This window comes from Lissotriton vulgaris, chromosome 11 (genome assembly GCF_964263255.1).
Source record: "Lissotriton vulgaris chromosome 11, aLisVul1.2, whole genome shotgun sequence".
NCBI classification, from domain to species: Eukaryota; Metazoa; Chordata; class Amphibia; order Caudata; family Salamandridae; genus Lissotriton; species Lissotriton vulgaris.
The window spans coordinates 875,375,013-875,402,034 of record NC_141699.1 but is presented as its reverse complement, the minus strand read 5'-3'; the positions used below and the strand labels follow the sequence as shown (position 1 = coordinate 875,402,034).

At 49.6% G+C, this 27,022-nt stretch overlaps 1 protein-coding gene across 1 annotated transcript in view; it reads right to left on the bottom strand.

Annotated features, from left to right (window-relative positions):
• SNED1 (sushi, nidogen and EGF like domains 1) overlaps positions 1-27,022 on the bottom strand; it is a 2,960,801-nt gene that overhangs the window by 2,324,750 nt on the left and 609,029 nt on the right. The gene's annotated exons all lie outside the window — the stretch shown is intronic.

The window sequence follows — 27,022 nt, the reverse complement described above, 5'->3', positions numbered from 1 at the left end:
GCATTCATGCTAGGTATTCCGGTTCTCCAACTATGTGGTGATTGCTACTCTTTGATATATGAGGTTCTATGGGACTAACATGTAGCTGAGGAGGGGATTTTCTGATTTCTGATGAGTTTTCCATTCTCGCACATCTAACTGTTTCCCTGTCTGGTTGCCTCTAGAGCGGCTCTCCCTTTTATCTTCCTTCCTGCCATGCCATGCCGGCAACACCTCAGATCACAGCTCCGCAATTGGTCGAGATTGGCACTGAAGCTGGAATTCAAAGAACAAGTTTATTAATCTCTCATGAGTGGGACTTCGTCTATACAACACACTCAAGTGTTCCAGGAGGTAGAACATTGTATACGCCGGCCATGGTGCTTATATACTGAGTTTGTTGCAGAGTAAGCATGTAGATACAAATAGAAGGTACAGGCCTACACAAGAATAGTTACAGCCAGACATGGGCAGATGAGTAATCACTTAGTCAGCAAAGTGGGAGGGGGAACAGAACTGTTCACAGCAGCACAAAATATCTGACAGTTACATATTGAACCAGGTGCATTTCTGCAGCTACAGGCTTCTTCTCAGCACGTGCTTTGCTTTGGCTCAGTACAGAAGGAGTTAACTAAAGTTGATGACTCAAGCAGAATAGAAGGGCAAGCAGCAATGAAGACAGAATTATATAGCTAATAAAATGGATGCCACAGACAAAATGGCTTCAGCTTATGCTAACAGAATGTATTTGTGATTTCCACAGATGACCCTTTTAGCATAAGCTAAGACATTTTGTTATGCTTCTAAAGGGGTACGATAAATGTCATATATATCAATTAACATTATGTTACTGATTTCTTGATCTATTGCTAAACGGACATTTACATTCTTAGCATTTTGTTTACTCAGTATACACGAGGTGCAAGTAGAAACACAAAGGGAACAAAGCAACGGGCCACATTGGGTACATAGGCAACAAGTGAAAAGAATAGCAACAAATAGCATGTCATAGCGCTGACAGTAATTTCCAGCCCCATACAGTAAACATGTTCCATAGCCATCCAGTCAAAGGCCATGTTCCTGAATCATGATGGATTTCAGTGGCTATTTTGTGCATCTTGGAAATTTCATCAAAAACAGAAAGGGCGTGGTCAGGGATGTAGATGCAACAGCTACTCCCGATGATGCGACATGCTCCACCACGGTCAGCCAGGATAACATCAAGGACCATCCTATTTTGGAGTGTCACAATTCTCGCAATTTGTAATTCTTCTGTGATATTTCCCAATGCCTTTGCTGTCTGATTGGTTACAGCCTCAACAACACGTGTCAAACATCTGATTTTTCGGCTGTTTAAGGCCGCACCAACAAAGAAGAATAGTCCCAAGTTAAAGTCAATATACTGCTGCAGTGCAGTATCAGTTTGATCCACCTCATCATTATTTATTGTCTTCTTGAATCGGCCCTTAGAAATGTCATTATACAGTTTATAGTCTTTATGATAGGATGCAGGTACCAAAAACACTGGTGGAAGCAAAAAGGACACTTAGTAGCTACCTGACCAACCAATAAGCAGATGATAATAACGTTAACTTCCTCAAATGAAATAGGTATTATGTGAGTAAAAAAAGCTGCTATTGTTCATTCCAGTAATATCTAACACCATAGTACAGTCACTTTTTCCCACAGGTATACTGCCAATACTGCTCACACAGAGATCTACTCGAGCTCTAGTGACAGCAATAACAGGAGGCAATTTCCCTTGGATGTTCGAGTGTTAGGGAAAACATAGCGCACAGAGGAATTTCCTCGACGATACTCTTCCATTTCCCTTACAGTTCCATTAGCTTGTGGATCTCCTTCCTCATGAGGGTAACAAACCCTATTCAATTGAGCGTTTAGTCTTCCTACATCAGCATAAGTAATGTTAGCAACTTCAGAAGCCCACAACAATGCAAACTAGTCTCTGCAGGAGCCATTATGTGAAAACGACTGGGGAATAAAAGGCGTTCCTCCCTTTTTCTTTTTTTTTTTCAAAACTGGCTTTATTGAAACGCAGAAATAAACATCCACAGTGCTCCGAGCCCCGGAGGGACTGTGACTACAATCACGGGTCATGCTGTGCGATTCATTTAGTGAAAAATACCCCCCCTCCACCCACCCCTAACTACCCAACCCCCCGTCCTGCAACACTCCGTCTCCCCAACACTGCTATGAAAAGCATACAATCCAACATGAAAAGAACCAAGCCCCAATATGCCCTCTACATCTGCCCTTCCTCGCTCCGTGGCGGCGGTGGGGGCTCCAGCCACAATCCCCTATAGTCCGCCCACCTCTTCCATATCTTATAGTGTTTCGTGGGACAGCCCCTGGCCTCGAACACCGGTCTCTCCAGTCCCATGCAAAAGTCCAGGCCTTTCTTCCACCCGACCACTTTAGGAGCCCCAGGGTCATTCCAGGCCGGAGCCACATCACATTTGGCCAGTGTGAGTCCCAGTAGTAACAAGTGCCGCTTGTACACATTCCCACCTACCCCTTCAAGCACATGGAGCGGGCCTAATTTCGCCGTGCGAGGGAGCTCCCACCCCAGCACCTCCGACAAACAGTCCCACACACCCTTCCATAACCGCGCCAGGCCACAACATTCCCACACTGTATGCAACAGGGTGCCTAGCTCATGGCCACATCGCAAGCACGCCGGGGACTCAATCAGCCCTGCCTTCCACAATCTCTCTCTGGTATAATATGCACGGTGCAAGTATTTGAATTGTATTAGCCGTAAACGGACTGCTATTGCTGTTCCCCTGGGGGACTCAAGAGCCTCCCGCCAGTCCTCCTCCTCCAGTTCTCCCACATCCCGCTCCCATCGATCTCTTAAGGGCTGTAGGTCTGAGGAACAGTGCGTCACTAATGTTTGGTATATTTTGGATATTTTACGGTCCTCCAAGTCCCCCATAAAGACTTTTGCTTCTATCAGGCTGAATTCGGGTAGTGTAGCCAAGCCCTCCAGCCCTCCAGCGCGGGCGCCAAAGCATGTCTAAGCTGTAGGTAGCGAAAAAACTGGGTGCGGGGCATATTGAACTCTGCACTGAGATCCTGAAAGGTCTTAAGCGTGGTGCCTCTAAGGACCTGGCCTTGAGTAGAAATTCCTATTAAGTCCCAGCTCTTAAATCCTGAAAGGGACATCAGGGCCGGCAGTTGCCCGTTATGCCAGAGCGGGGTCTCCCCAGTCAGCTTTCCCTACCATCCCATGCGGCGCAGTGCCTGCCGCCATATCTGGAACACCACTTGCGTTGCTCTAGGCAGTCTCTTTCGCAGCTGGGGTGAGTATAAGACCGTATGGAGAGAATCAGGTTCCATCAGAAATCGTTCTAGGGCATACGCCGGGTCCCCCCCGTCACAGTACCACCAATCATTCAGGACCACCAGATGCGAGGCCTGGTAATACGACAGAATATCCGAGGTCGCCAGTCCCCCACAATATGTTGATAGAAAGCAGGTTCGCAGCGCTACTCTCGCCGCGCCACCGGCCCACAAAAAGCGACCAAGAGCCGAGTTGACTAGTCGGAACCACTGCGGTGGGACCGGGAACGGGTGGTTTTGTAGTTGATATAACAATCTGGGAAGGGTAACCATCTTGAAGATGGCTGATCTACCATAAATATTGAGAGGCATGCGGGACCAGCATTTCATTTCCTGCTGCACTCTGTCCCATACAGGAACTACGTTGCGCTCCCAGGCTATAGTCGGCATAGTTGTCAGGAACACTCCCAAGTATTTAAGGCCCCCGACCGCTCTCTGCAGTGTCGAAGTCCACGGCCCGACCTCGAAGTGATCTCCCAAAGTCCATAAGGTGGACTTCTGCGGTTTCAAGCAGAGTCCGGAGACCTCGCCAAAGATTCTCATGATGTCTAGGACCCGCGGCCCAGAGCGGTTCACATTGGTAAGGAAGAACAGGGCATCATCTGCATACAGTGCGATTCTGTCCGACGGTCCCGCCTGCCACTCAAACCCCTTCAGCTGTGCATCAATCCGGACCCAGGCTGCCAGCGGCTCCATAGCTAGAGCAAACAAGTAAGGCGAGAGGGGGCATCCCTGCCGAGTGCCACGTCCTATCGGGAAGGCTGCCGACACCTCCCCCGCCACCCTCACCGAGGCCATCAGACCGGTATAAAGAAGCTTGACATAGGACAGAAAGTGGGGCCCTAAGTTGAGGCGCGGAAGGAGGGCAAATAAGTAGGTCCAACTCAGGGAATCGAAGGCCCTGTCGATATCGGCTAGCAGCAGTGCCGCTTGATCCCCGGTCTTACTCATCGCTTCCACAGCTACGTGGGCTCGCCTAATATTGTGCCGCGTCGCCCTCCGGGGCATAAATCCTGCTTGGTCCAGGTGGACCAACTCTGATATATAGGGAAGAAGGCGATTCGCGAGTGCTTTAGCAAGTATTTTGGCCTCAATGTTCAGAAGAGAAATTGGCCGATAGGACTCGTGGCGGTCCGGGGGCAGACCGGGTTTACAGAAGACAACAATTTCCGCATGCCTCCAGTCCGCCGGCAGTAGGCACTCCTCTCGCGCTGCCTCAAGGAGCTCCCGCACATCATCAGAGAGCGTGCGGTGCGGGAGATCAGCTATAAATTTATCAACATCAAGTGCCGAGAGAGGGTCCCGCAGGGCGCACTGCACCGCAAAGTAGCCAGCGAAGCTGTCCGCAAGTTCCTTGGGAGCTGTAATGGAGGCCCCGGTGTCATCTCTAAGGCCCGGCAGGTCCTGTGCCTGGAACACCTTTTGGCAGAGCCTATGAAGCATGGTGCTGGACTTGTCGCCCCATTGATAAATTCTACTCCTGGTCGCCAACCAGATCTGGCGGGCCTCGTCTAGCTGGAGAGAGGAGTATGTCTGTTGCGCCAGCAAAAGTTGCCCTACGTCTTCTAAGCGATTCGCCACCCCACATTGAGTTTCCAACAGCTCCACCTCCGCTGCTGCCCGCACCAGTTCCTCCCGTCGTTTGCGGCGCGCTGCCGCACACCATGTTATGTCTACCCCGCGCAGCGTGGGTTTCATAGCCTCCCAAACCGTCCGTGTATCGGAGACCGTGCCTAGGTTTTCTTCCCAGTACTGGGCAAAAGCCACCTCTAGATGTTGTTGATACGCCTCTTGCTGCAGATGCCAGGTGGAGAGTCTCCACCGGAATGGGCGCCTCTCCCTGTCGAGGGCGACCTCCACAACCACGGGGGAGTGATCTGAAAGTCCCCGCGTCCGGATAACCGCCAAGACTACCCTGGAAATGACCGCCGCGGGAACAAAAATGTAATCCAGTCTCGAAAATGAGTGGTGGACCGCCAAGACGTACGTGTATTCCCTCTCATGTGTATGGAAATATCGCCATGTGTCTACCCAGTTCAGGCCATTTACCATGCTGTGTAATTTAGTGGGGGTATCAACAGCGGGATCTCCCCTGAGTCTGAGGCGATCAAGTCGACACTGCATGACATCGTTCCAGTCTTCCCCAATCACCGCAAGGCTCTCAGGGATCTCGGCCCACACTGTAAATAGTTTTTCGATTAGGGCTCACTGCAGCGGGGGTGGAGCATAGACACTCCCAAGAACCACGGAGTCTGAGCCCACCGTCCCATGTACAAAAATATATCGGCCCTGGGGGTCTATCCAGTGTTTGGTGTGTGTAAAGGCCAGTCTACGATGTATCAGCAAGGCCAACCCCCAGGAACCCCTCCCAAAGCCCGCGTGGTAGACTTGATCATATCCATATCTTTGTAGGCTCAGTGCTTTGTTACCCATGAGGTGTGTTTCTTGCAGCATCATGACATCTACATTCTCCTTCTTCCCCTGTCGCAACATCCGCCCCCGCTTAATCTTGTCTAGCACACCCCTCACATTCCAGCTCATCACTCTCATGAGGGCACCTAGTTGCGCCCGCCTAGGGTTTTCAGCCCCCATCTAAGCGCCGGTGAATTCGTACAGCAGGCAATAGGCTCAACAAACGTGAACACCACAGCAGCATCTTTCGAGACAAACGTGAGCAGGACAACCCTCTCCCCCCACCTCCCTCAGGCCCCAACCCCCCTACCCCAACTGCAATCAACGTCCCACAACTCCCCCCCCCCCCCCGCCCCCACCCCATACCTCAATGAACAATGAAGTACCTGTCGCGGTGAAGCTTGGCTCCTGCCCCCAATGTGAGACAGACCGCCCACCCCACCAATGGACCCCCATCGCTACCCAAAACCCACTAACAACTAAACCAACCAGAGGGGTCAAGTCCGCCCTCCTTAAGCCGTCCCCCCACCGAGTCCCGAAACCATAAAGTTACTTGTACAAATGAAATCCTTTGCTTCGATCCGCCACAGCTGTTCACATCAGGGGGGAGCGAATCAACTCCCCACAAATCTCAATGGAGCCATCGCCTGGCGTTGCGGAAGCTAAGACGCCGGATCTTGAGAGTCTGGAGCCCCAGTAGTTCCCGCTGCCCCATCATCCGTGGAGGAGTTTTTCTTTGAGCCGGACCTCCAATTACTCCTGCTGCGCGACCTCCGCGGAGTCCGAGGGGGCCCGGTCGTGGAGGAGTCTGAATCCCGACCCGGGGGGGTGTGCACTCGAATGCGGTCTGTCTCGTCTGTCCAGGCGAAGACCTCCTCAGGTGTAATAAAGAACAGAGTCCTGGATTGAAACACCACCAGCAGGCGGGCTGGATAGAGCAGGGCATATTGGATTTTCAGACCCCGCAGCCTCGCTTTAGCTTCAGTGAAGGATTGGCGCTGCTTCTGCACTAGCTTAGTGTAGTCCGGAAAAATTAGGATCTTATGATTGTCGTACAGCAGAGGGTCCTTCAGACGGGCTTAACGCAGAATCGTGTCGCTGTCGTGATAGTTAAGGAGCTTGGCTATCACAGGCCGAGGGCGTTCTCCCACCGGCGGCTTCTGTGTCAGCGCCCTGTGTGCCCGTTCGACGATAAAGCAGCGCGATAGGGACTCTGGCGGCATCCAACTTTCTATCCAATTGGTCAGGAAGGCCTCCATGTCACCCTTCTCGCAATCTTCTGGAAAACCCACAAACCGTAGGTTATTCCGTCGGGCGCGCCCTTCCGCATCCTCTGCCCTCAGGGTAAGGCCCCTCTGGATGCCCTCCATGTTAGCCACCTTCTTCTTAAGGGTCGCGACATCTTTCTCCACCCCAGTGATCCTAGTTTCGGCTTCCGATATGCGGGCCACTGCATTGCGTAGGTCCTGGGGCAGTACCGTCACGTCTGCTCCAACCACCCCAATTTTTGCATCCAACATGTCCCGGGATTGCGTTATCGCCGCCATGAGGGCAGCATTGTCAAGGACAGACGTAGGAGGACCCCCAGCTGCTCCAGCACCCCCCGGCGGGCCTGTGAATTTGTCTATGGTGCCCTGTTTGGAGGTGTGACCGCTGTTGCCTCCCCTCGTCATGGCTGCCAAGTAATGCGAAGGCGAGGTCCAAGACGCTATCTGTAGGGCAAACAAGGTGTAGGAGGCCCCTCCTCGGCCGAAACGCGCCACTGCCTAGGGCTCCACACCCCTGCGTTCCGGCTGTACCGTCACCGGTGCCTCTCCCTCCAACAGCCAGTAAATGGGCCAGTGCCAGGACCAAGGCCACGTGTGTCACTCCGCAGGGCGCCCTCCAGGAGGGGGGCCACCACCTCTGACCCGCAGGCCCACTCCACCAAGCCAGGCTATAGCCCTCACGGGACCAATCCGCTGCGAGGCAATATACCGCCAGGCTCCCCTGCCCATCTCCTCCTCCGTGTATAGGGACCTGCCCAGTGGCCCCGCAGTGGTTCCGTGCCTGGGGAGGATAAAGTTCAGTACACCACGGGGGGGGGGACGCCGGAACTGCGCCCCTTGGCCAAGTGTCACACACCCCCCCACTCGAGCAGCTCCAAGGAACGCCACTCGGCTGCAGGAGAAGGTATATGGGGGAGGGGGGAAGCCAAGTTGTGTCGCCAGGGGAGGAGGGGGGGCACTCCACCGCCCCACAGAACGGCCGCCGCAACCTTGCGGCAGCCCGCCCAGCAGCCGATCCCGCCTGCGAGCCAGCTGAAGATGCGGAGCGGGGGCCTCCAGTAGATTGTCCACGGCCCCCTCCCCAAGCGCGACCAGGGTACCTCCTCTGCCGCCGCCTCCGCGATCTTGATGGCAGGGACCAGCTCCTTCCTCTGCGGCACGCCGGCCGCGCCCCACTTCCGGTCCGCTGTTGTTAGGCGAGAGCCCCTGATGCACTCGTGACCACAGGCCTCTCCACACCGGGGCCAAAGTCGCCGCACAGCAAGCCTCCACAGCCCGCAAACGATCACCGCAGCTCCGCTGCAGGGTCCGGTGGGCGAATCTGTCGGCTCGGGCTGCCTTGGGTGAGGGAAGCAGAGGATAACGTCAGGATATTAGATCGGCGGGACGGAGCTCTCTCAAGCTGCGTCCGCCATGATCGCCGCCTTGGCCACGCCCCCTCGTTCCTCCCTTTTTCTGATGAGCTGGCATTGTTTCACATACCCAGTAGTTGGTAAAATTTGTAGCATTGTGTGTATGGTGCAGCATCTGAATGAAAGTGTTATTGAGGTAGGACATTCTGTGCTTCTGTTCAAGATAAGGAAGAGTAAAGTAATAATGTTCAGTGGGAACAGGAGTAGTAGCAGTCATCAGATTTGGAGCAGGAGCTACTTCCTCTACAATCCATGTTATTGCAGCAAAAATAACAGTGAATCCAGTAACAATTATTGTTCTTTTTCTACAAACTCTTGCAGCAGTTGGTTTCTTCTCCTTGGGCATATTCATTTTGTTGACAAATAAAACCGATGGTGAAGGAGGAGCTTAGCGCGCATCCAAGACGGTCGCGTGAGCTGTGAGCTCCCAAAACCCTTGCTGCCTCCACCGTTTATCCTGGCACAAATCCTGTTTCTGATGACGGGTTCTTGTAGCTGAGACTCTCCTGATATGATAGGCCTTTTTTACATTTTGAATCGAACGCCGGACGCCCGAATTACTCCTTCCTGAAGCCTGAAGGCCTACACCGTGGCTCATCCAAGGACTTGGGCATCCAGAGTACCCCGAAAGTAGTTGAACAACAACGGCGTATGGAAGGGGACGACTACCCGGGGTCTACTTTCGGTTTTGCTTTTCCTGGCTAAGACGGTTGGGAGGCGGCTGCCTAATGATTAGGACTCCCGGTTTTCCGTTTTTATGGATATTTACATATAAATACAGACAGAAATCTATATTTCCTTTGTCTGTATTTATATATAGAAACGGTAAAACACTGGCAAATGTTGCTGTGCTGCCGCTGCCTGAATTCATTCTATTCCCTTCCAATCAGTCTTTTGGCGCCCTCGTGTGGACAAATTGGCACAGGGTCTATGAAGGGCAGCTCTTCACCTGAGCCAATCCTCGTGGGAATCAAGCCTATGTGTGTGGGTGCGCCAACACCTACAACCTCTCCCTCATTACTTTTTCCCTTTATATGGGGGCTCACCTCACTATTTCTTCTTTCCCTGCCCATTTACAAGACGCCTTCCTGCCACCATCAGGTTTTGCACCTGCACTGGCCCCTCGACGTTCTGCATCTCCAGGGCTCCGCCATTCAAGCTATGCACCAGCCCGCAGGTGAGAGGATTTCCCCTGCCCCCCCATGCCCCAGCATCAGTAGAGAATCGTGTTCAGTCATCATGTGGGTGAGGGGGAGGTGGGGGCTGTTGTTAATTACTGTGTGTGCTGAATGCAGTGCGGTGGTGGAGGGAAAGGGCCCGCCGTCGCGCCATTCCACGATTGATGGCCTACTTAGCATGAGGTTAATGCTAAGTAGGCCCCTGCAGGCATGTCGTTGCATTTCTCCAAAAATACTTGCACAAAACACACTTGTGCTTCGAGTATTTGACTCGTGACGACCTGCGGCTCAAGTCAAGTGGAGTGTCCCATAAGCCTTAGTTCCACTGGAAATGTTCCTTTCAAGTCAGTGACTCTGGAAATTTCGGCTACTTTTTTAATTTGAGGCTATTGTCACTGCATGTGCTTTAGCGATACAGGCTTGTTTCAGCAACAAAGTGCCTCTGTAGACAGTACCCTTACAACATTATAGCACTGGTAGACAGGACACGGGCATTACGTACATCGGAGAGTCAAAGTAACAATATGAGTACAGGCTGCATATTGTCGAAAAAAGTCTCCAGAATCTTCACTGCCCCCGTTTTGCGTTTTCTGTTCCATTTCCTTGAACAGTCACACTGTTTCTCATAGGAGCTAAGGTATTTCATGTTGGTTACTTGTGCAAGAAACGTTGCTTTTTAATGACAATGTAAATATCGCTAAATGTCCACCATTTCCGTGCGCTCTAAATGAACCTGCTTGTGTGATCACGTGCGTGTCAGACTCTGTCCGAGAGATCGTGTTTGGATTTACCAACATGTTTACATATTATCGGTTAGTAGGGGTCGAAACTGGCCGAAATATTTTACTAATCCAATAACGTAGACTGCACCTACAGTCTACTTACAGTTTTCATGCTGCAGTGTGTCACATACCGGCCCCCTAATAGAGCCGCATTTAAACAATTTTCTTTTATTGGGGGCTGCTGAAGCGATCCCACGCTCAACTTCTGAGTAACTAATGTAATGACCCAAATTCAGAGAGAAAACAGAGCCCTTTCAGAGCAGCATCAGCAGAGGATCATGTTCAGTCATCATGTGGGTGATGGGGAGGTGGGGACTGTTGTTTAATTTGAAGTTACTGTGTGTGCTCAATGCCACTGGGTGCCTTAGTTTATCGCGGTGGTGGAGGGAAAGGTCCCGCCGTCGCGCCATTCCACGATTGATGGCCTACTTAGCATGAGGTTAATGCTAAGTGGGCCATCAGCACACACATAACAAAAAGACGGCTGGGGTGACAGTAAACACAATATGGATCCCATTTTTGAAGTGAACAGGGAATGGCGCGTATGGATAGGGGTCAGATGTACTCGAGAGGCATTGGCAAAGATCCAAGAGTCAGCCCTGAAATGATGCCATGAATTCGACACAAATGCCCTAGTTGTACCCCACCCTCCACAAACAGCTCATCCAGGATAAGGTTTCGTCACTAATGACTTATGCATCCAAATCTGATGCACAGACCTTTTTGCAGAAAACCCATATTTCATAATTTCCCACAGATTCTGGAGTTTAGCACACTGCTACGGCCTCGTCCTCATAACTTTTTCTCTTTATTTGAGGGCTCACCTGACTCTATTTCTTCTTTCTCTGCCCGGTATGAAGACGCCTTCCTGCCACCATCAGGTTTTGCACCTGCACCGGCCCTTCTCGACGTTCGGCAACTCAAGCTCTGCACCAGCCCGCCGCTGTTTCTACAGGCAAGGTAAGAGGATTTCCCCTGCCCCCCCATGCCCCAGCATCAGCAGAGGATCGTGTTCACAGTCATCATGTGGGTGAATGTATTGTGTTGCCCAATAACAACCAGGCGCAGGTGTGCATTGTTCATTTAAATAAATATGGAAAAATACTAGCTGTGGCTTCGTCTTTTGTTTGTGGCAAAAATAAATGTGGATAAATAGAGAAAAAATGGCAAAAAAATAAATATGGATAAATACAGACGGAAATGGCAAAAAAATAGATACCATAAAACCGGGAGCCCTACTAATGATCAAGCTGGACTGTGAGTGCGCTCGCTTGACTGATCTTCACCGGCGCCCTGCACTTCAGTCTCTCGTTGTTCTTCCTTGTGAGGAGCCATTTTCACCAGGTCCCAAAAGCCCCTGAGGGGCATGCAACCCACTATGGCGGGTAAGTTTGATAGTGATAAGCGGTCCCTCAAGAACGCGACCCGCAGTGGCACAACTCAGACCACCATTATGGACAGATTCGCGAACTACAAGGGCTCGCCTATCGGGACTGGCAAAACCCCGGAGGACCTTGGTGGTGGCCCCCCCCTGAGTCGGAGGAGCCAACTCTTCGAGATGTGATGGGTGCCATTGCGAATATACAGTCATCAATGGGCCAACAATATGAAACCTTGGCGGCCAAGATCGACACGGTGGCGGTGGATGTAAGCTTGATTAGGGCGGACTTGGCCAAGACTAACGAGAGAGTCAAGTTGTTGGATGTCAAAACAGCCAGTCTCACCACCGATGTCTCCGATCTCCAGACTGAGATCCGGACTCTTCGGTCCTCGAGTGACCAGTTTGCCCGCCGGCTTGAGGATTTCGAAAGTCGCGCTAGGCGCAATAATGTCCGCATAGTCGGAGTTCCGGAGTCCTCAGCCGATCAATCGACGGACTTACTTGTTGAAGATCTGATCCTCAATCACCTCGCCTCTAAGGGCCTGATTAACTTTTTTTGCGGTGGAGCGTGCCCACAGGGTCCCGGGCGGCAGACGCAAGCAGGGGGCTACGCCGCGACCCATCATTGTGAGGATCTTCAACTATAGGGACAGAGACGCCATTTTGCAGGCCTCGAGGACTAGCGACCCCATCAAATCCGAGAATGCGTCCATCAACTTCTATCCCGACTTTACCCCATCAGTGCAGAAGCAGAGACTGGGATTTTCTGGGGTGAAGCGGAGACTGAGAGACCTGGGCATGAAGTATGCTATGCTTTTCCCCGCCCGATTGCGCATCGAACATAATGAGCGGGTGTTTTTCTTTGACATGCCAGAGGTGGTCAGTGACTGGTTGGACACACTATCTATGCCACGGGACAATGCAGACCAATCCAGAGGTGCTGAAGGCAGCCAACGGGACCAGGAGGAGTAGGGACACCGGCGTGTGCTACCATTGTACCGTGCTGCGGTGGATTGTTATCCTTTTTTTTGGGTCAATGACATTCTTACATATAGACCCTGGGGCGGCGGGGAGTTCGGCACTCTTCCTCCTCTCCTCCGGGGGTGTTTCCTTATCTATTTGTAGATTAGTTTTCTGGGGTAGGGCGACAGGCACACTGCAAAATGGGGTGGTTTTCTGGTTTTACCGCAGGGGTGCAGGGTGGGGGGTTGTTGTTCTGGGTATTTTGGGGGAGGGGGGTTCTTTTTATTGTTTGCATTGTTTTCGAGGCTACGTACTGCTGTATGGCTTAATCTGTGTTTCCTTCGTGGGGTTTGGGGGGACCCTGCTACTATTTTCGGGACGGGGGTAGGGGGCTGAGAGTCTTGAGTTGGAATGTCAACGGCTTGGGGGACAAAATAAAGCGGGGAATTGTACTCCAATATGTAAAACGCCATTCCCCCAACATTGTATTACTGCAAGAAACACACTTGGTGGGGAACACGTTCCATGCAATGAACCGGAGGGGCTACCGGTTGGTGGCACACTCGGGATTTACTTCGGGCTCTAGAGGGGCTGCTGTTATGATTCGTAGTTCCCTCCCCTTGGAGATCGATGAAACGATACTGGACGATAGGGGAAGATATGCGGCCATTGTTGGTAGGTGGGAGGGGAGAACGGTCGCCATCCTCTCGATATATGTCCCCCCGGGTTTGCAGGCTACCACATTTGTCGACCTGGGGAAACTGGTGTTGATGTTTCTTGAGGGGATTCTGGTGGTCGGAGGGGACTTCAACTCGGTGGTTAACGGCCTAGAGGATCAACATCCTCCCAGGGCTCTTACACCGTCGCAGTCCTGCCTGGGTGGTTTCTTGGAAACGTTTGGTATGGTGGATAGTTGGCGGATGCTTCACCCAGGGCAGGCTCAATACACTTTCCACTCCGGGGCCCATGGGAGCTTAGCTAGACCTGACTATATTCTTGTGCCCGCAGCCCAGGCTACAACGGTGCGAGAGGCCCGACATTTGCCTAGAGGCATCTCGGATCACTCCCCGCTATGCATCCAAATAGATCTCCATTTAAATGCAGGGGGCCGGGTCGCCCCAATTAATCCCTGGCATCTCCGTGTTCCGGAGACCAGGGCTGGGGTGATCAAAGCCATTGATCACTATTTCGTTGAAAATGTGGGATCGTGTCTTCGTCTGTGTCCCTATGGGAGGCCTTTAAAACTGTAATACGGGGTCAGACGCTATCGCTGGTCACCAGCTCTAAGAAGCGCCATAATGGAGAGGTTGAGCAGCTGGAGTCTGATATTGTAGCTTTGGAGAGGGATCTTGAGTGTGGGGTCACGCGTGAAAAGGTACATGTTTTGCAGTTGAAACAGTCAGATTATAAAGCCTTGGTTACGCATGCTGCGAAAGCCATGAGTCGAGAGCAACAGGGCCGTTTGTATGATGTGGGCGACAAGGCGCTGAAGTTGATAGCTTGGCTGGACAAGAGGGAGAGACTGAATCGAGTGGTGCCGGTGGTTGAGCGAGTGGATGGTGTGCGTGTGACGGATCCGTGAGAGATCGTGGAGGAGTTCGCTTGCCACTTCCGAACGGTGTATGCGCCGGTCTCGGACCGGCCGGAGGAAGACTCCCTTCTTTTGCTTAGGGATATCGCTTTGCCTTGCTTGTCCGAATCTGACAGAGAGCTAATGGAGGCGGACTTCTCCACTGATGAAGTAGCGCTCGCTATTCGCTCCATCCACTCTGGAAAAGCCACGGGCCCGAACAGCATACCCATCGAGCTGTACAAGTTGTGTCCGAACAAAATGGCGTTGTAGCTTCGCTCAATGTTCTTGGAGTCCAGGGAGAGGGGTTCGCTACCCCGTGACCAGTGTTTAGCGTCTATCGTGGTGATACATAAAGAGGGTAAACCCAGTGAATTCTGTACCTCCTATAGACCTATCTCACTTCTTAATGTGGAGCCTAAAATTTTGGCAAAGATGTTAGCTAACCGTCTGATTAAAGTGATCGGAGATTTGGTGCACCCGGACCAGTCTGGCTTTATTCCAGCCCGTAACACCGTGTTGAATTTACGCCGTCTTCATGGCGTGTTGGCGAGGGCGGAGACGCTACGTGAACCGGCCATTTTGGTTTCTTTGGATGCCACTATGGCATTTGACAAAGTGGAATGGCCATACCTATGGGCAGCTCTGGCGAAGTTCGGCTTCGGACCTGTATTCATTGGATGGGTCCGGCTCCTCTATGAGGAGCCCCTAGCTCAGGTGGTCGTTAACGGTCGAGTGTCGGCTCCCTTTGTCCTAGGGAGGGGTACGCGACAGGGATGCCCTCTGTCTCCGCTGCTATTTGCCTTGGCTTTGGAGCCCTTGGCAGCATGGTTGCAATGGGAGCCCTCCCTCAGGGGTATCAGGTGGACTCCCGGTTTTGAAGATCGTATCTCGCTTTATGCGGACAACATTCTCCTTTACCTCACCTCCCCTCGGAAATCTCTGGGGGTGTTGTTCGACGTCCTTAATTCCTTTGGGAAGAACTCTGGACTAGTCATCAATTGGGGTAAATCTTGTGTTTACTCGCTCACAGACGACATTCCACTTGTACCGCGCAATTGCCCAATACAAATTTCATCCACCGGGTTCAAGTATTTAGGTATCTATATTTCGCGTGATTCGGCTGTCAGGTATCAGCGCAACTTACTCCCCCCGCTTGTTCGCCTAAAAGCGGACGTGAAAGCCTGGAGCAGAATGCCGCTGTCCCTGGTGGGCAGAGCAGCCTTATTCAAAATTATGTCCCTTCCCAGATTTTTATATGCGCTTCAAAACACTCTGGATCTAATGCCTTCCAGCTACTTCCACGAGATTGAGTGCCTACAAAGAAAACTGCTAAGGGCCGGACGTCCCCGGATTGCCTTGGCTAAGCTTACGTTGCCTTGGTATGATGGCGGTATAGCGTTACCAGATATCAGACGATATTACTGGGCCTCACAACTGAGCTCCGTTAATCATGCGATGTATGGCCCAGCTTCTAACCCGGCTTTTGCTATGGACAAATGGTTGCTGCCGGGCTGGGACTATAACAGGGCGCTTTATTCCAAACTGTCTGATGTGGCGTTGACGGGGCCCACCAGAGTTGCGGTGCGAGTCTTGTACAACGCTAACGCTGCTATGGGCTGGTCGGACACTCTCACTCGAGCGACTCCACTCTACGCTGCCGAGAAGTTAGGCAATTTGTGGACGACCAAGGTTTTCGAAAAATGGGACCTCATTGGGATTAGTAGGGTGGGGGACCTTTGGCGGAAAGACAAGATAAAGTCTTTTGAAGAGCTGCAGCTTGAATACAAACTTGGCAATCGAGAATACTTTCGGTACCTACAGATCCAACACGCCCTCTTCTCTGTTTTTCCGACCGGCACGCTCGTTTCAGAATCCTCACCCCTGGAGGACAGAGTACTCGACGGCCATGTCCCGGACAGTACGATCTCCCTTATATATAAGAAGCTGATAAATGACCGAGCGGACCTTCTTCTACAGCTCCGTGTGGCCTGTACCAGCGATGGACTGGAACTTGATGATGAGGACTGGCAGGCGGCGATATACTCCCCGAAGGAGGTAGCAATCTCGGCCCGTCTGAGATTGGTGCAATTGAAAATCCTACACAGTGTGTACATGACGGGTCCTCGCTTGTTACGTATGGGGTATGCTTCGGATGACTTGTGTAAGCGTGGGTGTGGAATGATGGGTACATTCCTTCATATTTTGTGGGAGTGTCCGGCGGTGGTGTCTTTTTGGAATCGTGTGCATGGTGTTATGGACGAAGTGACGGGTGTTTCGCTTTTGCCTGAGGCCCGAAGGTGTCTATTAAATGTGTGGGAGCCCAATGACTATAATGTAGCACAGACGCAGTGGGCCACCTTGGGTAATATGATCGCTAAGCGTGACCTTGCGCAACTGTGGGGATCGTCGAAGGCACCTAGTCTGTCGGCCTGGTCTAGAAACATGGACTGGTGCATGTTTCGTGAAAAAACAGTCTACATTGCTCGGGGCAGGCCCAAGAATTGGGGAAGGGTGTTACTCTCCCCTTAGCGTGATGTTCCTTCTAGTCTGGATTTTTGTCTATGTATTGCTGGCTTGCTCTCTTTCCCCTTTCCCCCTCCCGTCTGCTCTTCCTATAGCTTTTCAACTTCACTTGTTACTATGTAACAGTTGTGGATGTGGTACTCCCTCTCCAGAAGGATTACTTGTTTACCTGCCTCGCGGTTAGCCTCCGCAATTAATTTCTTTCATTTTTGGTTGGTTGGTTTTCAAAAAACATAAAACAAAGACCTTATCCCTCCTGTGACTTACTGTATGGCATGCCATGTTTGTTTAATTGCCGCCGGACCCTAGGTTGTCGGCTAAAGGGCTGTGTAACTCATTCATCCTGCTATGATCCTTGGAAATGTTGCCAGCCGACCCTATGTGGCTGTCTGATTGCTATTGTATGCCTATGTTTATCAATAAAGGTTTTAAAAAAAAACAAAAAAACGAAACAAAAAAAAACGATGGTGCCCTAAGGTCCTGGGCCGACGTTGATTTCTTCACTGATTTTGAGCTACACCCCTTTGTAGTCAGGCTTTCACCACCCAGGACAGTGGCTCGGTCTTTTTCAGCAACAAAGTGTCTTTCTTCCTGGGTCGCAGCTGATATTGGGCTGTACCAGGAATTGTGTGGTCTGGGAAGACTTCCTCAGATCCTTCAGGTGACACAGCTTGTCCTTTCTCGGTGACCAGGATATCACAGTGATCTGCCAACGCAGCTCGGCTCACTAGGTCTTGCAACACTTTCTGGCAGTGTGTCGCATGGACCCAGTTCTTCCGATTCGTCACTCAAACTGCAGTCCTGGTAACCAGCAGCACTTGCTCAGGGCTTCACCATCTCGGTGATAGGGAACTGGCTCTCTGAAAGGAATTTGTGACCACAACGTCACCAGGGCGCGAGCAGAGGCCCTCACCTTGCAACGTGTCTGGAAGAGTCTCACAAACCTGTTGATAAATAGAAGACAAACTGTCAGTCAACTGAGACAAATAATCATTCATCAATACATAGGGTACATCATGTATAGGGCGTGGCTTAGGAATCCCCCAAATATTCATTGGCCTTCCAAAAACAGCCTCATATGGTGTGAGGCCAGATCGTGTATGTAGTATCGATCTAATGGATAGCAATGCTAAAGGCAGTGCATCAGGCTATTTCAAAGATCTGGAAGCCTGTATCTTAGCCAATTTTAATTTTAGGCTAGAGTTGTAACTTTACACTAGTCTTGCTGATTGAGGGTGAAAAGCAGCATGAAACGTCTGCTTAGTTCCCAACCCTTTCATGAGAAACTCAAGAACTTGCCCAATAAAATGGTGTCTGTTGTCACTCCACAAAACTAAACAAATGCTGAATCTTGGGAAAAACTCCTTTAGGAGCACCTTTGCTGTAGTAAGAGTTGTATTAACTTTCGTGGCATATGTCTCCACCCATTTAATAAAGACACAAGCCACTACCAAGACATACTTTAGGTTGTTACAATGCTCAAGCTGTATATAGTCAATTTGCAGGATCTCAAAAGGTGCAGTAGGTATTGCAAACCCTCCTGTTGGAGTTTGTGATCCCTTTCCAGGATTATACTGGAGACAGATCAGACAGGACTGGACTATTTTCTTAGCCATACCGACAATCTCTGGATGATCCCAAACTTGCATAAGTTGCTTTGCTATTGAGGATGCTCAAACATGTGCTGGCCCACGTGCCATGTGAATCATAGGGTGTAAATAGGCTGAGGTTAACTTCCATTTTGTCATTTCTTTATTCCTCCAACAGCCCTCGTCATCCAATGCTCCCTCCTTGGAACATTGGTCTAATTCATCAACAGAGGCAGATTGTTGCATGTCCAGCACTTCTTGCCTGGCATCATACCAACGTTCAGCCTGTGATTTAACTACATACACAGATGTGGTACTTAGCTGTATTGCGGTCTCCCGAGCTGTGTGATCCGCAAAGCATAAGACACACATTGATGGGTGGAATGCTGAACAAATCAAAGCATTCACCTCCAGTCAAAAGATCTGGGTTAAATCCATCATTCTTTTGCTCACCATACCACCCCAGTTTAGACCTGGCCATATGCAAATCAGCCTTGACCCTGTGCCTCATGGGAACAGTCTAGCCTGAACTGCCAATCCAGGTCCTCCCTGGACCGAAACAAGCATCCTAGGACCGGTTTCAGGCTTTCAGCCATTTTCAGACAGGATAGCTTGATTCCAGTGGCTCAGTGAAACTGGAATGGCATGGCGAGCAAAAAAAAGATGGATTTAGGCCCAGATCTCTGTACTGGGTGAATGTATGACATTGTTCAGCATTCTGTCCATCAGTCGTTCTTTTTTGCATTTGCCACCCCGAGTAGGACGGGCATGCCCAGACGTGGGTCCCATGCTCTCCATGCCACTGGAGTCAAGCTATGCTAGCTGATGAGGGTTGAAAACCCGAAACCGGTCCTAGGATGCTTGTTTCCGGTCCAGGGAGGACCTGGCCTGGCAGTTCGGGCTGGACTGTTCCCACTGGGTGCTGGGTCAAGACTGATTTGAACATGGCTGGGTCCAAACTGGAATGGCATAGGCAAGCAAAAAAACTATGGATTTAGGCCCAGATCTCTGTACTGGGGTGAATGCATGACATTGTTTTGCATTCTGTCCATCAATTGTTCTTTTTGCATTTGTCACCCCGAGTGGGACGGGTATGCCCAGACATGGGTCCCATGCTCTCCATGCCACTGGAGTCAAGCTATCCTGGCTGATGAGGGCTGAAAGCCCGAAACCGGTCCTAGGATGCTTGTTTCCAGTCCAGGGAGGACCTGGCCTGGCAGTTCGGGCTGGACTGTTTCCATTGGGCGCATGGTGAAGACTGATCTGCATATGGCTGGGTCCAAACCATTTAGGCCCGGATCTCTGTACTGGGGTGAATGTATGACATTGTTCTGCATTCTGTCCATCAATTGTTGTTTTTGCATTTGTCACCCTGAGGGGGACGGGTATGCCCAGACGTGGGACCTGTGCTCTCCATGCCACTGGAGTCAAGCTATCCTGGCTGAGGAGGGCTGAAAGCCCGCATCCGGTCCTAGGATGCTTGTTTCCAGTCAAGGGAGGACCTGGCCTGGCAGTTCGGGCTGGACTGTTCACATTCGGCACAGGGTCCAGACTGATTTGCACATGGTTGGGTCCAAACTGGAATGGCATGGCGAGCAAAAAAACGATGGATTTAGGCCCAGATCTCTGTACTGGGTGAATGTATGACATTGTTCTGCATTCTGTCCATCAATTGTTCTTTTTACATTGTCACCCCAAGTGGTACGGACATGCCCAGACGTGGGTCCGGGCTCTCCATGCCACTGGAGTCAAGCTATCCTGGCTGATGAGGCTGAAAGCCCAAAACCGGTCCTAGGAACTTGTTTCCAGTCCAGGGAAGACCTGGCCTGCAGTTCGGGCTAGACTTCCCACTCGGCGCAGGGTCAAGACTGATTTGCATATGGCTGGGTCCAAACTGGAATGGCATGGCGAGCAAAAAAACAATTGGTTTATGCTCAGATCTCTGTACTGGGGTGAATGAAAGACATGTTTCTGCATTCTGTCCATCAATTGTTCTGTTTGCATTTGTCACCCCGAGTGGGACGGGTATGCCTAGACGTGGGTCCTGTGCTCTCCATGCCACCAGAGTCAATCTATCCTGGCTGAAAGTCCGAAAACAGGTCCTAGAAAACTTGTTTCCAGTCTAGGGAGGACCTGACCTGGCAAAAACGATGGATTTAGGCCCAGATCTCTGTACTGGGGTGAAAGTATGACATTGCTCTGCACTCTGTCCATTAATTGTTCTTTTTGCATTTGTCACCCCGAGTGGGACGGGTATGCCCAGACATTGGTCCCGTGCTCTCTGTGCCACTGGAGTCAAGCTATCCTTACTGATGAGGGTTGAAAGCCCAAAACCGGTCCTAGGATGCTTGTTTCCAGTCCAGGGAGGACCTGACCTGGCAGTTCAGGCTGGACTGTTCCCATTGGGCGCAGGGTCAAGACTGATTTGCATATGGCTGGGTCCAAACTGGAATGGCATGTGAGCAAAAGACAATGGATTTAGGCCCAGATCTCTACAGGGGTGAATGTATGACATTGTTCTGCATTCTGCCCATCAATTGTTCTTTTTGCACGTGTGATCTGCAAAAGCATTGCCTGCTCCTATTTTATAGGTCACTTTCTTGTGTGCGCTACATTTAACAATTGCCACTTTCTTAGGATTGATCAAGGCAGTAAGGAGATTATGTACTTATTCCCCATGCACTATTTGTGTCCCATGTGAAGTGAGAAAGCCTCTTTCTTTCCATATCTGGCCAAAGCTATTTACCACACCAAAGGCGTATTGGTCATCCGTGTAGATGTTAACAAGCAAATCTGTACTAAGATCACATGCTCTTGTCAATGTTATCAACTCGGCTGCTTGAGCTGACTTCTGTGGGATACGAACTGGCTCAACTAATGTCTGAAGTGTTGTAATTGCATAAGCAGCAGATATAGTGCCATCAAATTAAATGCTAGGACTCTCTGTATACCCATGTGGAGCTCTACAGAATCTGTAAGATCTATTATTCAAAATGAAGTCGAAAAAATAACGGCTGTCAGGATGAATAGGTATTGAAAAAATTGAATTCTTTAAATCAATGACACAAAATGTAGTGGCAGTAGGAGGAACCATAGTAAGAAGTGTCGTGATGTCAGAGACTACCGGGTATTGGAGCACCACAATTTTTTTGACCTCTTGTAAATCAATAATGAATCTGTAAATTTTAGTTTCAGCGTCTCTTTTCAAAATAGGAAGGATAGGGCTATTACAAATGTCATAAGGGACTTCTTCCACAACCCCCACCTTGATCAAATCCTGAACAATGTACGTCAATGCTTCTTCGCCTTCCCGAGATATTTTATATTGGGGCAGTCGCGGCAATGAAGCACCTTCCTTCACTTGAATATGTACTTGTGGGATAACCATTTGTCCCACATTGGTATCTGATTTAGCCCACAAAGTACTAGGTAAAAATGCCAGAGGGATATCCTCTTTAATGGGACGAGATCTCTCAATCATTGGATAGTTATAATTTAAAATAACACGCACACCTTCTGGGGAACCACGTATTGTAGCATGAAAATATTTGAGCATATCGATACCCACAATATTATCCGGTGTGTTAGAGGAAAGCAAAAACGGACATTCTGCAGTGAATGTATCAATGTTAAATGCAAGCGGCTGTGACAGTGGGCTAGATGTAGGTGTCCCATCGAATCATATTGATGTTATCATTTCGCCAGACAGGGGAGCCCTAGGAACCAATTGTTTAGACAGAGCACTATGAGTAGCCCCTTTATCAACCAGAAACGATCAGTAGAACCCAAAACATTTGCATCAGCATAAGGACCTTTCTGATCTACTGGGACCTCAACTGGTTCTTTCCCCATCCTTGGCATTCCTATGCATAATCATAATCCCCAAGACCATCAGTCGAATAATCTGACATTTGATATGGATTCCATCTGTCAAAAGTATTAGAATAATTTGGTCCATGTTCAACTGCCTCAAACCTGGGACGATTTCCTATTTCTCCCTTATGTCCTGAATTCCCTGGGCGTCCTCTCATGCTTCCTCTACCCCTCTGAAACTGCTGACCTCGCAAAAGGGGGCACTCAGAACGCCAATGTCCAATCTCTTTACAATAAGCACACTGATCAGAAGACAAAGTTGCTCAAGAGAAATGGGGTACACCAGGGGTATATGCTGCACATCCGCCTCTACCACTATCTCTGAATGGTGGACCATAGACTTGAACCAATATACCTTTCATCTTTAAATCCTTATTTATTTATTTATTTATTTATTTATTTATAAACCTTCTAATCCTCTTTGCCTTTTGCTTCCAATTCCTGACGCTCACAATACTGGGCCATAGTCAAAAGGGAGACTGGAGAAGACGTAGTCCACAAACTCTCACTGGCCTTGAGGCGACTAGCTATTTCTGGCAAAATGTTAGCGACAAATTTGACGACGAACAAATGCTTACCCGTATCATCTGTCAATGACTGCCCACTAAAGTCATTGAATGTCTCTTGAAATAGTGTAAAGAAATCAGAAACTGACTCATCCGCTTTCTGTTTAGAAGACGCTAACGTTATCCAATCTATTTTCTTAGGGGGTATGATAGGTTTCAACTTAGTCGGGATCTAATACCTCCTGTTGTGGTTTCTGAGCAGGTTCCCTAGTCGCATCTATTTCTTCTAAACGCACCCAAGTATCACCATATGCTACATTATCATCTATTTTCTGAATTGTCCTCCACATATCAGGGGGTAAAATAAGTCCAAAGAACATGTCAATATCAGGCAATGTCATAGTGCAAGAACTAATAGCTCCTTCTACTTCTTCATAAATAGCGGCTGGAGTTTTGGGCGGATCAGGCAAAGCAGCTTTAAGAGCCATAACGTCTGCTCTACTCCAAGGGGTATAGACCCTATTATAAATAAAATATCCCTTCACATTATCTGAAGTTTTATCATCACTTGTTCCCGCTCCCTTTGGAGGAACATACAAAGGTGCAGCTTCATGCATCGGCTTCACACTCACGATAGGGCCCTCACAGGGACTGGGGGACGGGATCGCGGTGTCGCCATGGAACCGGGATGTTGGCCTATGCTGGACGGTGTTGGGGACGGGTTAGGGGTTGGGGGGGTAAAATGCAGATACATAAAGAGATTTCGACCATTGTCCCTCAGGGACGCTCACCATGATGTCTTGCTAACAACTGTAACATTGTGCCGCACGGCCCCCGGGATGCGGGCTGAATGGCTGTGTATAATCTAAGCTGCTCCGATTCATGCGGGGGGACACCATGAGTGTGCTGGTTGAGTTATTGTATGCAATGGTTTCTAATTCTGCAATAAAAAAATTAAAAAAAAAATGCATCGGCTTCACAGTAACTACAAGATCACCAGTGTCATTATCTGTCCCTGCAGCTCCTTCTCGTTGTGCCGGAGACTGAACTGTTTGTTCAGCTGTAGCTTTATCAGCTGCCTTTTTCTCTTCCCATAAACAGAACGCCTCAACGCGCAATTTAACCACTCGCCTAATTAGATCGGACACCTGTGAAGAAAGAAAGGTGCCATCACTTAACCGTTTATAATCAGAATTTATATCAGAGGGCTCTAGAGCACCAGAATGTTTTCTAAAGCTGAGTATTATCTCCCAAGTAAACGTTTCTAAAAATGTTAACTGCTCTAAATCTGACCATTGCTGAATCATTGCTATGAGGTCTGGGGCGGGGTCACTCCCATGAGTTACCTCACGAGCAGCATACCTAAGGGTGGCCTTATGCTCAGTGGTTAAAGTAGAGCGAGTTGTCCCCCCAATTTGCTTATCGTCATCTTTTTCATCTGAAGAAAAATGCTCATCAGAACCTTCATTTTCAGGGGCGCTAGGGAATTTATACGGGGGCAGAGGTTTATCTAACAAAATAGAATCATCTTGAGGTCTATTAAGTATGGGATAAATGGGGCGCCTAATAGGGTACTGGCCAGTTACCTCTAAATGACGCTCCCTATCTTCTTTCTCTTTAATTTCCTTCATCTCTTTATTTTTCAATTCTAATGCTTTCTGGTAAAATGTATTGCGCTGTTCTTTTTGCGCTATAGCTTCTTCTCTCCTCACTCTCTCATTCACCTCTTTCTCCCACATTCATACACAATCGAACATATCTTGCTGGTTTTTCTCTGAAACAGACACTGCTCAACATACTGAATCTTCTTAAAATCAAATGACCCATTTACTGGCCATCGTAGATCAGGATCCTTTTTTGTATATTTGTTCCACAGTGTACTATAGATTATAGAAGAAATACCATATTTAATATACATATTTTAGGTGTCCCCTCTAGGGAAGCCAGCTGACTACTTTCTAGATCCATATTGGTACCTCCAAGACAGCAACATATTCTACGAAGTGTGGTAGGAGCAGGCATGCCAAAAATATTATAAGAAAATATAATATAATCAAATAGTATTTATTTCAAGTGTATCAACAGTAGAGACAAAAATCTCTTCAATACCTGCCTTTGTTTATTGCAACAAACAAACAAACAAAACCGGAATCTAGGCCAAGCAAATCCAAAATCAAGAGTGTCGCTACAAGAGATCTCAGTCGGGGACCGGCCACCACCAGGAGGGTCATATCAGGAAAACCGGAAAAACACATCAGTCTGAAAAGACAAAGAGTCTCCTCGTGCAGGGTACCTACTCAATAGATTCCTGTCTTCCATCAAGACTGCTCCTTTGGATGGCTGCATTCCCAATGAGCCCCTTTGAGTCGGGCGCCAATTTGTGGAAATGAGCCTTTTTAGGGGCCCACTGGTGCAGGGGTTCACCCTTATCTGTCCACTGGTTCTTGAACCAACAAAATAGAGATTGGCATGGAAGCTTGAATATCAGATAACAAGTTTATTAATCACTCATGAGTGGAACTACATCAATACAACACCCTAAGGCACTGTAGGAGGTAGTACAAAGAATACAGAAACCAAGGGTCTTTTATACCCAGCTTGCTGCTGAGTAGGCATGGAGACTCAAAATAGAAGGTACAGGCATACACAGGAGTAGCTATCGATTAACATGGGCAGACAGATATTACTTGGTCAGCAAAGAGGGAGGGGAGACAGAACTGCTTACATCAGTTGGAATAGCCTGACAGTTACATTCTAAAACGGGTGCATTCTACCAGCTACAGGCCTTTCTGAGCTCATATATTGCCCTGGCTTAAAATAGAAGGAGTTAACTAAAGCTGATGACTCCAGCAGAATAGAAAGGCAGGCAACAGTGAAGACGGCAGAATCACATGGCTTAACAAAATGGATGCCACAACTAAAATGGCTTCAGCTTATGCTAAAGGCAATTTCTGTAATTTACACAGGACGGTGTGTGCCCTCCCCAGGACTCTGTGAGACGTCTCAGGTTTAGAGCGGTACTTCTACCCGGCATAAAGCCTGACTGATCGAGGTGTATCAGTGAGCTCAGTATCGGGGTTAATCTATTTGCCAGTAATTTTGACAGAATCTTAACTTCAGTATTCAACAGGGAGATTGGCCTGTAGAAGTCCGGAGGTTTCCTGGCCTTGTGGATCACTATAATATGGAATGGAATGGAATGGAATGGAATTGGATTTATAGAGCGCATGGCTGCCCTTGAGCGTCCCAGCGCTTAAAACAAATGATAACAGAGCGAAATGAGGAAGAAAAAGTTTAGGGAGCTTTGGGGAAAAGGAAGGTTTTGAGTGACTTTCTGAACTTAAGGTATGAAGGTTCCTTCCGTAGGTCCCTGGGCAGGGCATTCCACTTTCTTGCTGCATTCAGCGAGAAGCGACGACCTCCCGTGCGGGCCTTCCTTACTCTAGGAGTAACGGCCAGGTATTCTTCATCAGATCGGAGGGCACGAGTGGCTTTGTAAGGACGAATCAATCCCCTGAGGGCTGGGGGGCCATTACCTTGGAGGGATTTATGTGCAATACAAAGTGATTTGAAGGAAATTCGCTCCTGGATTGGGAGCCAGTGCAAGGCTCTAAGCAGGGGCTTGGCTGAGACCCCTCTCGGGACTCCCATAAGAAGCCTGGCTGCGGCATTCTGGACCCGCTGTAAGATGTTAATCGTGGCCAGGGGTGCCGCCAGGAGGAGGGCATTGCCATAATCCAGTCTGGCCAGGATTAGGCCCTGAATCAGAAGTTTTCTTGATTCGAAGGGGAGCAGGGGGAGGACCTTCCTTACGGCCCGCAAGGATCCGAAGCATCCTCCGGCCACCTTCTGCGCGTGGGTCTTAAAGGTGAGTTGGGGTTCAAACCAGACCCCGAGACTCTTGACTTTCTCCTTTGGGGGTGGTGGGTCCCCCAAACAGGGAGGCCAAAGGTCGGAGGACAGAGATGGAAGTGGGTGACCCATGACCATGATCTCGGTCTTTGCTCCATTGAGTTTAAGTTTGGAGGCAGTCATCCAGGAGAAGATAGCTGACAAACAGCCTGACAAATCAGATGGGTGTCCCCTTTGTTGTGAAAGCGAGACGATTAGTTGCGTATCGTCCGCATAGCTAACAGATTTGATCCCGAAGGGGGCTACTGCCTCCTCTAACGGGGCCATATAAACATTGAACAGTGTGGGGCTCAGGGAGGAGCCCTGCG